General features: G+C 38.2%; 1 long non-coding RNA gene across 1 annotated transcript in view; it reads right to left on the bottom strand.

The window, feature by feature from the left end:
* LOC120236733 overlaps positions 1–12,941 on the bottom strand; it is a 64,521-nt gene that overhangs the window by 25,040 nt on the left and 26,540 nt on the right. The window contains exon 3 of the long non-coding RNA XR_005529752.1: positions 4,026–4,116. This is a non-coding gene — a long non-coding RNA (uncharacterized LOC120236733). The remainder of the gene's footprint in view (positions 1–4,025; positions 4,117–12,941) is intronic.

Raw genomic sequence — 12,941 nt, forward strand, 5'->3', positions numbered from 1 at the left:
ACCTCAGTGAAGCTGTTAAGAATATATTACAGGGTACATACAAGTGGAAGCAAAGGATGAAGTACTCCGGAGAAGCCTCCTAAACAGATATTGCTATACCTAGTTGCAGGGTCTCCACAGGAAACAGAAGGCAGATTCAAACTGTGTGATTTGGGAAGAGATCAATGAAAGGACTATATTCAAGGATGTGAGAAAGGAAACTATGAGGGATCCTGTGGCCAGTGGCACGAGACACACTTAATTTCCCTAGACTGGAGGTGGAGAGAAGTGGTTCCCGGAACCCTGCAAAGAGGGACACTTAAAAGGGAGCAAAGACATTAGTAAAAACATCCAACCTGCATGGACCCCTCAGGGAAAAAACAGAGGAAGAAAGACCCCCAACTCTACTTCTCCTCCTTTCCTTTCATTCTCTTCTGGTGCTCCTCTGCCCAGCCCCAACCAAAAACAAAAGAATAAGGAGGCATCATTCAGGTCAGCCTCCTTAGTCTCAGAGCAGCATGGAAAATTAATCTGGAAAGACAAATAGATGATAGGCACTATAATCCTCATTGTAGCCTGCTTTCTCATTTTCTGGTCCAGGATCTAAAGATGTAAAATTATACACAAATTATACAGAAACATAGTTTTTCTCTAGAGAACAATCACTTCAGACTTTGACTTCATACCATAAGCCTTAGTGTTTACTCTCATTGGATGGGTAACTTCAGTTCCCACACCTGGGGGGTGTGGAGAGCATGAATTTGACAAGCAGTGTCCCCCCTATGCCAGGAACTGACAAGCCAAGCTATGGCTTGTGGGTGAAATCTGGCCTACCACCTATTTTGCACAGCCCATAATGGTGTCTACGTTTGTGTATGCGTGCGTGCGTGTGTGTGTGTGTGTGTGTGTGTGTGTTGGGTATGCTTGGTTTTAATTTTTATTTTTGAGAGAGGAAGGGGGAGTAAGGGGTGGAGGGAGAGAAAGAGAGAGGGAGACAGAGAGAGAGAGTTCCTAAGCAGGCTTCATGCTCAGCACAGCGCCCAACATGGGGCTCAATCCCACGACCCTGAAATCATGAACTCAGCCAAAATGAGGATTTGGACACTCAACCAGCTGACCCAACCAGGTGCACCAGTTTCTACAATTTTAAATGGTTGAAAAAATTCTCAAAAGAAGATTTTGTTTCACAAGGATATGTGCATTTGGTATGCAATCCAAATTTCAGTGTCCACAAATGAAGTGTTACTGGAACCAAGTGTACCCATCATTTTACATATTTCCTGTGGCTGCTTTTGCACAACAGTGGCAGAGAACTGAGTAGTTGCCCACAAAACTGAAAATCTTTACTCCCTAGTTGCTCTGCCACTACTTGGATGTGTTATTCTGACATGTTACTCAATTTCTGGGAGCTTTGGTTTGTGGGTTGTTGTTGTTTTTACAGAAAGAGGATTATAAACAGGGGAGGGGATGATAATGTCTACTATATAGAGTGACTATTGAGACTAAAGTCCTGGAACAGAAGTGAAGTGTCTAGCCTAGACACTAATACACACAGAAAATTATTGCTGTCCTTAAGCAAATAATAGAGGTGAAGAATCATGCAACATAAAGCAATGTAAGTCTTCTTAACTTCCTTTTCACATGCCTTTTGTACTTCACCATATATTAAATATATCCATTTTCTTGTCATCCCAACTGGTTTCAGAAGAGATTTACCCCTTGTCTAAAGCTGCTCTCTTGCCTGTAGATATTAAATCCAATCCCTTTTCAACCTGCTTAGATACTGGTTTTTAATCTTTATCTGCTCAAAAGTCATCTCTGTGTTAAAATATAGATCCATGAGCCCAATGAGGAATCTGAGTTTTTAAAATTACTTTAAGAAACACTGACATAATATTCTCCAATCTTCCTCTCTCTTGAAAGAAACACAGGCACCCTTCCTATCTAACATTTTTCAATCGCTTTTTTTCATAGAGATCTTTTTCCTTCCCCCTATCAGTATCCTTTATCTTAAAAAAGATTAGCACTTCTATCATCCTAATATACCTTCTGGCTACCTTTTAAAATTTTCCATCAAATTCCTCCTATGTGTATCTGAAGCTATTTGGGAAGAATTCATTATATGATTATTGTATCTGTACATTCCTGTACCACCTCTTACTTTCCATCTATTTTTTCCCTCTTTATTTCCTTTGTTATCTCCTTTTTATCTTCTTTCTATCCAACACAGGACCTTCTCTCTTCAATTTACTGCCACACAGCCCCTTACTTTCAGTGAGTTCCTTCAGCGCTAGTCAGAGCCATCACTAGGAAATGGCATAGTGGAAGGTTAACATGCTTTTACTGCAGGTATTCAGTGTATCCAGACATGGTTCCCAGGTTGTGAAGTTAGGTGGAACTCATTCATTCTTCCCTTCCTAACAGACAGCTAGGCAGAGAGAACACAAACATAAAAGGAAAAAATATATATCCTCTTTTTTACAATAGGACTGATTGTGGAGAGGGTAGGTTATGTCAGTAACTAAATAGGCTTTGCAATACTGAACTGCTGATTTGGACAGATTTCCATACCCAGTCACAGGCACTGCTGGGAAATATCAGAAACGAAAAAGAATCCCTCAGACAACTGTTAATCTACTCAGAGGAAGAAAGACCCTCTACCTAATCTTAATCATCAATGAAGAACAAATTGCCAATGTGGAAATGCAATAATGTTGGGTAGAGCTGTGATGCTACACAGGACTCAGTAACAGTGATTCTTGCCAAATAACAGCAAGGTTATAGGAATGGAAAATTCTGCCCAAGTTTAATAAAATGTATTTCCAAAGTTAATAGAAAAAAATGTTGCTATAAAGGGATAAACTTGTGATAATAGGGATGATCTGGAATGGTCTAGAGGGAAAGAATCTTAACTAAGAAATCATTTAAGATGCTCTAAATTTTTAAGGGAAGCAACTCCTACAAAAAGAAACTTTCTAAAAGGGAATAGGAACAACCATCGAATGTGGCCCTATACCCAAGGTTAAGGCAAAAGATCAGTGTGAAGTTGTATGAATAGTATCAGGAAGCCTAAAGTCCTCACTGAACAACAGGAGGCTCAAAAATTCTAAACACAGCAAAGGAAACTTCAAAGATGTGTTCTAAATAAAAAGAAAGAGAAAAAGACTCAGGGATATGATGTAATGTTCAGAGATGACAAAGAAAAGGCAACTGACTCAACATTCCTCTTTGGGCAAGTCATTTCATCTTTCCATGACACAGTTTCCTGCCTCTGCAACAGGTGAAAAGGTGTTGGGACACCAAGGTCCCATTCAAACTAATTTTGTTTCCAATGTTCAAAAAACAGAATGATCTTCAAGCTAAGAAAGAGAGTATATATACCAAAAAGCTTTAATTATATTCATAGCATAGTGAGAAAATACAGGTTGAATCAATAAATCAAACAGCTGCTGTAAGTACACTAGAAAATAAGGCATCTCATACTAACGTGGTTTCTCCTGATGTGTTGAGAGAAAAATGTCACTGACATAAAATTTCTTAATTTCAGTGAAGTGTGTGATGAATCCTCCAATGATATAATTTTAAATAAAACAATTAAAGAGTAGAGAGAAAAATAAGAGTAGAATTAAATATGAACAAGAAGAGGAGTAGTATGTATTTTTATTGTTTTAACTGTATGACCTTGTATAAACACTATCAAATTTCTCTGGGTCTGTTTCCTAACTGGTTAAAAAAAAAAGCACTCGAGGGCTCCTGGATAGCTTAGTCAGTCCAAGGGCCTACTCATGATCTCATGGTTCATAAGTTCAAGCCCTGCATCAGGCTCTGCACTGTCAGTGCGGAGCCTGCTTGGGATTCTCTCTCTCCCTTTCTTTGCTCATTCATGCTCACTTTCTCTCTCTCTCGCAAAATAAATAAACATTAAATAAAAAAAAAAAAGAAAAAGTAAGCAACTGGGTTATTTTATTCTGAGCTGATTTCCTACTCTAAAATTCCCAGATTCTAAGGTTCTAGTAGTTTGGTACCAACATATAAGAAGAACTTACTAGATTGTACCAAGACCTTGTCTTGGTTTTTCATTGCCCAGGATTTTTATCAGAAACTTGCTTGAAGATTCTGAAGACTTGGTGATGGAATCTACAGAGAACACAAATCTGGATCAGGTCACTAAAACGACATGCTGCAGAAAGAGGATTTCAAAAAAGTTTTAAGTTATTGAAACTTAGGGAATGCTTTTGTATGCCAGTGAGATTATCTATTTTATATGTGCAAAAATGCAATAAGGACCTCAAATTTAGTGTGAACAGTGTAATACAGGTGTGTGTGTGTGTGTGTGTGTGAGAGAGAGAGAGAGAGAGAGAGAGAAAGAGCGCAAACATTGCACCATGTTGTCATTATGTATCAAGAGCCTTAAAAGAGTACCTTAGCCATAAGTTTCCACTTCTAATAGAGTTCATTCTAAGATGACAATGGAGAATATATCCCTAAGTATCAGCTACATAAATACTTATCACTGAATTATTTGTACTTACTCAAAATTTAAAAAAAAATATTCAACAATAAGAAGAGGATATGGTTGAATAAGTTGTGACAATCATTTCAACAGATTTTTATAAGCCCAAAACAGTGTTTATATATCATTATAGTTTCCCACATGAACAGGCAGTCATGATATATTATTGAAATTAAAAAGTACAAGCAGGTTTATCAGACAATGGACCTAATATTAACTTATTTTTGATAAATAAAAATGATACGTAACAGGTTGTCTCAGATTTCCAAATATATATATACATACATATAGTACACCTTTCCAGGTATACATGGACAATACCCCACTCATTTGTATTTTCACTATTATGCCATAGGACAATGGCAGGTAGTACTTGTAGTAGATACTTGTTTGCTTCAAACAGTTTGGCATCCACTTATTCTTTTGATAAGAGTGATCCAATTCCTTCTGGGGCTAGCCCTATCCACAGATCCAGGGGCTGGCATATGGCCCAGTACCTTTCATTCCCCTGTAGTAGTCAATTAAGGAATTGTCAACAGACAGAGTTGAGCCTAATAATAACTTTCTGAATGAAGCTGAGAGACCTTATTTTTCTCTGAATTTGAACCTGGAAGGATGTTGGTTCAAACTATATAGTAGCCATATTTCCATGGAACAACAGAGAAAGTAGAGCTCAGATGTACAGAGAGAATCCAGATCCTGGAAGCTGTCATTTAAGCCCCTGTCTATAGCTCTACCTGGAATCAGTTTATCCTGCACTCTAGAGTTTTCAGCTGGTAAATTCCTGATAAATTTCTATTTGGCTTTGCCTATTTGAATGGGGTCTTCAGGTTCTTATAACCCTGAGTAGTCTAATGATACGGTATGGTAAACTGACAACAAATCTAGAGCTTACTATTGAGGATACTTATGTGCCCACTAACCAGCCCTATCCACTAGGAGGGAGTCAGAGTCATCTGGAACTCCAATGAGGTAGACATTTCTCCAATATGGGGTTAAAAGAGAAATATCAAGGTGACCTTCACAGCCCATGCCTCTAGCAGTTGCTGGAGTGGGAGTGGAGGCAAGTGCAATGGGAAGACCCTGAAGCAGGAAAGTGATCAGAGGAAAAACTCAAAGTCAATGTCTCCTAGAAGAGTGATTTGGGTTTCAAATTGGCATTAATTAGAAATGTCAAAAGGAATCATATGTCAGGCATTGAAGCTACCTGTGCAATGGCAATGAATACAGCTAGGAACACTTTCTCATGGTGTGGGCATCACCATATGACTCTGACAGCCATAGGGGTAGCACATAATGTAGAGAGGAAATCCACTGAATACTCTAGAAAAGAAGGCTAGTGGTACCAAACCCCGATAAGGAAAGAGCAACTGCCAGTAGACCCCGGAAAGGGCTGCCAGCAGGGAAATGTCGCCAGTACAGGAACAAACAGCACCAGTATGATGGTCTCTGAGCGGCAGGTCAGTGCAGACAGTGGCAGCAGCCTAGATCTGAGAGAAGGGCTAAGATCTAAGACCCGGGGCAAAGTAAAAGGGAATGCACACGTAGCAGGTGATGGACTGAGAAGAGTCAGAGGTGCCAGCCAGGAATCTCAATACCTTATGAAAGAGTAGGAACGTCCGTCTACAGTCACACAGCTGCTGGCCATAGAAGCCAACAAATATCTCAGCTAAATGGCAAAGGGACTGCTCTGTATCTACTGGAATTCAAGAATATGGAACTGTGTTACTTTCTTTTTTCCTTATCTTTATTTCCCAATGTTTCCATAATGACCATAAAATGTGTAATTTAAAAAGTTATATTTTTTTCATAAAATGGCAAAAAAAACCCAGTCTTTGCTTGCATTAATAAAAAGATAATTCTAAGGAATTCTATCACTAGAAATCATAGCCATACTTTAACCTTTGCTGATCTGCTTGCCTCTGCATACGATTTTGACATCACACTGTAAGGACAACATTGATAAATCAGATGGAGAATGGGAGTAAGAAAAAGGAGTTGACACCACATTTTTAAAAGGAGTAGTTGAAGTAACTGAAATAACCAGCCTGGACAGGAGACTTCTGAACGTAGAAAAGAGCAGCTGTACCTAAGCACAACACAGGTGCTTATTTCATGTTTATAAATAATCAGTAATTAAATAAATGCCATTTAGATGTATAACTAGATTATGGCTAACTAGATTATAAGCTTCTTATGAGAGGAAATTAGGAATTATACTTTCTTCTATCCCTTCAGAGCCTATCACCATGCTTTGTGTATGATGAAGGTTCAGTAAATATTTAGTGGTTGGTTATATTTAATTTGTAGTCTCCACCTTCGTTTGGATAAATAGCTAGAAGCAGATTCTAGCATCTGGGAGACAAGTAAGAAATTCTTTTTTACATGTCCTCTCTTCTAGCTCATTCCTTAACTCCGGACTACTGATTACTAAAAATTACATCTTATCTCCAATGACCTTCACCTCCAATCCAGTTGATCCATCTACTGCTCCTCATGTTGGTATTACCCATTATCTATTAGCTCTATCAAGATTTTAAACTCTGAAATGCCAGTTGCATTGTCAAACTTCTAAACATATGGCCTATCAGTGCCTCTAACTAACATGATTAAGACTATATTCATCATCTTGTCATCCAAACTTGTTCATCATATGGTTTTCCATGTTTCTGGTAGCAATGCATTACTGCCCTATTAACTAATATTTAAATCCTCCAAGTGATCACTCTCCCAAATGCAAATGCTCCTCTTTCACCATCCTCTTTGCATCTATATTCTGGAACATAACAATAGCATTTTAATTCAACTCCTTACTTCCCTTTCTCCAAACCACAAATCCTTCCTATTGTTCTCACACTGGTCTTCCCAATGCGTCACTGGCTTTTCAGTGAGTAACATCATGATTAGAGTGAGGAACTGGGAAAATCACTCTGAGAGTAATAAAGGCCTTACTGGCTCTCTTTCTGACTAAATAGAATTTTAATCCTCTGGTTTGTCACACAAAGCACTTGACAAACTGATCCTAATCTCTTTTCCAGCATGATTTCCAACAAATTCCGTAACCCATTCTCTGCTTCAAACAGTTTGTTCTACCTAAATATCTTTCATGCTTCTCAGCCCCCCAACTTTCCCATAGCTCTCCTATTTTCAAGTCCCACTTCAAACACCATCCCCTGACTTGTAGCCTATCCTAATCTCTCCTCCTTTGAGTCAAAAATGTAATTTCTCCTCCTCCAAACTTCTGTATCACTTTCTTTCTCTCTTGTTACTCTTACTTCTTTATGTTTTCATACGAAGGCATAAATGTGACTGACTTTTCATAAAAATATATGATATAGTGAGACCTTACATAATACATCCTTGTACTGGTTATTCATGCAATGATTTGAAATGGTTATTGAGCACCTCATATGTGCTAGGTGATGGAGATAATAATCAATAAATAGCTTTGTCCCTATTTCCTCAGGACTTCATTTAGCATGGAAGACTGTCAATAAACAAATGACTAATAAGTAGCCCACTAAGTAACTCCACGATAAATACTAAAACTAAAAAAGTATATGAAGCTATATGACTATATACAACGTGCACATATACAATAATTTTGCTTTATACCACAAAACACCCTTTCAAAATGAAGCCATATTTAGTCTAGCTTAAAGTGTTTGCTAGTTTAGTAGAAACTATTTTCCTTGATTTACAGCATGATATGGGCATTACCAGTAAAGACAATAATACCTAGGGATGAAATAGGAAACTAAATTCCCACTCCGGGGCAAGCATAACTGACTAACTTAGCTGCAAACCCAAGGCAGAAGTATAATATTGCTTTTTTTTCCTTATTGTTTTACTCTAAAGCAGCTATTTTCTGCTTTTACTAGTTGCACGGAGCCATCAATCATGGACAGTAATCTTCAGCAAAATAAGAAGAGCAAAATTTAAAGAGGCAAGTGATTCATCACTACGCCTGATGCCAGCTGTAAAGGAAAAAGCCCTTTCTGACTTAGAGCTTGCAGGCACAATAGCACATTATTCCCAAAGGAACTGTGACTTGAAATTTCTGAATGGGCTCACCACCAGTCTCAGCTGGCAGCCTGCTATATTACACATGACAGGCATGTAAACTCCTCTGACAGACTTTTCCCCCGGTGCTGGGACTGTTCCTGGTATTTGTATAATCATCAAAAAAACAAGGTTAAATTGTAGTTTTTGCATTCTCCTTCTGCATTAATGCTTCTAACTATGAGAGTATGAAGTTACCTCTGGCTCTCTTAAACAAGGACTTTCTGTTTCTTGTAACACAAGGTACAGATATACACTGGATATATTTTGGCACCTCTGAGTGTCAGTACATGAGTACTGAGAAGACCAATTACAGGCAATTGATGGACATACAAATGGAACAAGGAGGCCACCATCACGGCCACTTTTACAATGTGGCAAGTGGGTGAAAGAAGGGGACACCATGACAGAAGGCAACATTCCCCGTAGAAGCTGCCCCATTGCGAATGAGATTGCCTTGCAGAATTACACACACAAAAGGTTACTAGGGAGAACTAGTTATTCTATGGCCATGAACTGAAAGGAAAATGTAGTGGGTTAATAAAAGCCATTGCTGTTGTGTCCTATAATTAAATGTCATTTACACGAACCTAAGGACTATGATGAACACACAGGGCATACAGGAAATTGTCCACAATGAGCCATGGATGTTGCCTCTGCAACAAGGAGTAAAGGGGGAATGGAAAAATAAAATATGCTTTTCCATGCATTCTCCCCTTTTTCTAAAAGAGAGGGAGAGACACAGAGAGAGAGCATGTTTTTGTGGCAAGCATATTGGAGACACTGTTGAAGAACAGTTCCTCTTCACATAGAGGTTACCTCCACAAAGCTGCCAAGGTCAGCGCCCTGGTGGATTCTCTGCCAAGTAAGTGCCAGTTGTGGGATCTATACTGTGGCAGTCGTGGGGGCAGGCTGCGCTCTCCCACCCTCCTTATGAATCACCGTTCTTTGCCCCTTTGTACCGGAGTTGCCACTTTTCCCACTCTCTGCCCTCCCTTCTCATTGGAGCGATCTCTGCCCTCACATATGAGCTGAATGTTCCGTTGTTTGCCAGGAAGCCAGGCTTGCTGAATGCTGATTTCATGGAAGTCACACAAGAGAGGCAAAGAGTAATTTTCCAAGCAATCTACATAAAAAGTAACCTTACAAGACATAAAGTGCTCATCTTGGCTCATGATGCAACATTTGTGCTATTTTAAAGGAGGGGAGGAATATATATATATTTTTTTTCCTCCCCTCCTCTAAATATATATATGTATATATATATACACACACATATATATACACACAGACATATATGTATTATGAAAATATATGTACATATAATGTAGATTTTTCCCATATATATGTACATACATTATGTTTTTATTTCCATTTTTGGTTCAGTGTTTTAGACGGCTTTGTCTTTTTTATGCAATGACTTATTTTTTCTCTTTTTTTAAAGAACCACAGAAAAAGGGCAGCTTCAAACTAGCTGTTCCATTTTTAAAATCTCTCTCTAGTATATTAAGACCACTTAGGGGCGCCTGGGTGGCTCAATTGGTTAAGCGTCCAACTTCAGCTCAGGTCATGATCTCACCACTCGTGAGTTCGAGCCCCGCATCAGGCTTTGTGCTGACAGCTCAGAGCCTGGAGCCTACTTCAGATTCTGTGTCTCTTCCTCTCTTTGCCCCTCCCCTGCTCATGCTCTATCTCTGTTTCTCAATAATAAATAAATGTTAAAAAAAATTTTACAGACCACTTAATAGCCAATTTCTAGGATATAATATGATAGACATATTCCATTTCTTTTATTTTGTCATATAAGATGAAAGGGACCATTCAAAAGAAGCATATAAATGTCCAATCAAAGATATTCCCCTAATATACAAGATAGCTTCATAGTTATTTGGATATTGTATTACTTTCTACAGTCCTCAAATGTAAAAATTTTTAGCATAAGTCATCTCTAACTGTAACCCTTTGGGCATTTATTCAAGTTATTTTTATGCTGAGACTTAACAGAAATTAAAGTGAGATTAGATAATTGCTTGTAGTAAGCTGTGTCTTTTTTTACTCTAAACAGCTCTATAAGGTGAAGAGTCACTCATCTTTAAGTCATCTGTCATTAAAGTGCATGTGGCTTGATAAACTCACAGGGCAAACACTGCTTGACTGTAATGACTTGTTTCTACATGGCAGAGGGAAAGATTTCAAAGTTATATTTTGAATAACACATGCTCACAGGTACAATTCTTCAATACCCTGGAAAACAGACTGCTTACAATAAAAAGCATTCTTTAGTGTATCTTTCTCTTTTTTTTTAAAGTTTATTTATTTATTTTGAGAGAAAAAGAGCACAAGTGGAGGAGTGGCAGAGAGAGAATCCTAAGCAGACTCTCTGCTGTCAGCAAAGAGCCCAATGTGGGGCTTGATCTCACAAGCTTTGAGATCATAACATAAGCCAAAATCAAGTGTTGGACACTTAACTGACTGAACCACTCAGGCACCCTCCCCCCCAATCAATTGTCTATATTGTGCTAAAACATAAACTATGTCTAATTTTTCTCTCCCTGATATCACATATCTTCTGAATGATGAAGTCAAACTACCAAAAGTAGGCCTGTTTAATATATGTTTCCATATTTATGACAGTTAATAAAAAAAAAAGAATCAAAGGAAGATAATTTCACAAAAGAGGAAAATGAATTTTTGAAAATTCTTCAGTATCCAGCTGATACTGAGTTGCAAATCCTGACAAGGACAACCATTGAGAAATGAAATATCCATGTTAGTAATGTGATTCCACTATAGACATTTTTCATAGTTATTATGCATTTTTCCTACTGTTTTCACTAATGAAACCAGTAAAAGCCATCAAAATTAAATCTGATGGGAAGTCAGATCACTCAGAATCTGTGAGTGAAATAAAGGCTTAGTGTAAGCCTGCCTGTCAGCTCAGTCCAGATCTACAAACAACTAAGAGCCGTTTGGCACTCTGTTGGCAATCTTGGCAGAGATTTGAAAGATTGAATAGAGATGAATTCTTAATGACTTCCTAACATTTAGGTGGGGGTGGCTCATTCCAGAAGGAGATTGAGACACAAGAATTATAATTACAGGATGAGGGAATTGGGTACTTTGAGGCTTCTCGTTAGGATGGAAATAGAAGTCAATTGTCAGCAGACATAAGATTCGGCCATTAGATTTAAATGTAAAAAAAAGGAGTTCTCAATATGCATTTAAAATATTAGTTTCTTTTGGGGCACCTGAGTGGCTCAGTTGGTTAAGTGTCCAACTCTTGATTTTGGCTCAAGTCATGATCTCACGGTTCATGAGATGGGGCACCATGTTGGGCTCTGCACTACAGCATGAAGCCTATTTGGGATTCTCTCTATCCCTTCCCTCTCTACCTCTCCCCTGATAACACTCCCTCTCAAAATAAACAAATAAACTTTAAATATGCATATATTCTTTTGAACAAAGAGCATTTGTGTTGGTTGTCTTCTGAGATTTCTTAAGATATTTAAAGACAGCTATGCTGTTTTCTGGAATCTTCTCCAGTCCAGGATATCAATTTTTCCTTTGGGTCAATGGTTATTGGAAATTACACTGATATTTGATATTTGGTCCTAATGCTATGAATCTCTAGATGGTCCAATTTGAATTTTAAGGAGGTAAAATATCATGTGCTAGATTAGTATCCTTTGTCCAGCTTGTATATTTGGGAAAGTTGTTTGAAAATAAGAGTTATAACCAATCATAAATTCCAGAATGAGAATATCTTTCCCTATGCAAACACATTTTTCTTTAAGTCAGATTGGTCATGTGTCCTCCGTATTGTCCAATATGGAAGACAACAGCCACAAGAGGCTATTTAGCACTTGAACTGCGGCTAGTCTGAGTTGATTTACAGTGTGAATATAAAGTACATACCAGAATTTGAAAATGTCACATGAAGAAAGAATGAAGGTACCTCAATACAGTTTTTATACTGGTTACATGTTGACATGATATTTTAAATGTCATATTAAATAAAACAAATCATTAAAATTAATTTCAATTGCTCATTTTTACTTTTAGAAATGTGGTTGCTAGGGGTGCCTGGGTGGCTCAGTCGGTTAAGTGTCCAACTCCAGCTCAGGTCATGATCTCATTGTTCGTGGTTCGAGCCCCGCGTCGGGCTCCGTGCTGACAGCCAGCTCAGGGCCTAGAGCTTGTTTCAGATTCTGTATCTCCCTCTCTCTCTGACCCTCCCCTGCTCATGCTGTGTCTCTCCCTCCCTCAGAAATATATAAAACATTAAAAATATTTTTTAAAAAGAAATATGGTTGCTAAAAATTTGAAATTACATATGTGGCTCACATTGTATATTATTAGATGGTGCTGGTCTATATAGCTAATAGCT

The sequence above is a fragment of the Hyaena hyaena genome, unplaced genomic scaffold (genome assembly GCF_003009895.1).
Source record: "Hyaena hyaena isolate Hyena2069 unplaced genomic scaffold, ASM300989v1 scaffold_161, whole genome shotgun sequence".
Lineage (NCBI taxonomy): Eukaryota > Metazoa > Chordata > Mammalia > Carnivora > Hyaenidae > Hyaena > Hyaena hyaena.